Raw genomic sequence first — 453 nt, 5'->3', positions numbered from 1 at the left:
CAGGAGGAGGAGGAGGAGAGACGTCTCATTTCTATGGAGAGGGGGGGGGGAGTATATCAAGTGCCTCAGCTCGAATATGGATGGAAGAGACTTCAGCGACAACCCAAGGATCAGGAAGAGAAGAAATTATCTTTCTTAGAGAACTCCCTGTTAAAGTCAAGAGTGGTGAAGACCGCGAAGCTTTTATATGTCCTCTTACGATCAAACTGTCTGTTACGGGAGCCCAAGCATCTTCCGGATTTCAAGTAAAGTCCCCAAGCGTTCTATCTTCAATCTTCGAGCGGCGGATTGTGCAAAGGATCACGGCCCAGTCCTTCGTATTAGAGAGATACACACATAGATAGATGCTCCATATACAGTGGAAGGATATAGTCATATCTGTATATGGAGATGTATCTATGCATGTGTGAATGGATGGATGGATGGATGTGCCTTCCTTCTCTCTTGTCTCTA

This window comes from Cystoisospora suis (genome assembly GCF_002600585.1).
Source record: "Cystoisospora suis strain Wien I chromosome Unknown contig_1378, whole genome shotgun sequence".
NCBI classification, from domain to species: domain Eukaryota; phylum Apicomplexa; class Conoidasida; order Eucoccidiorida; family Sarcocystidae; genus Cystoisospora; species Cystoisospora suis.
Note: the sequence above shows the minus strand (reverse complement) of the source record.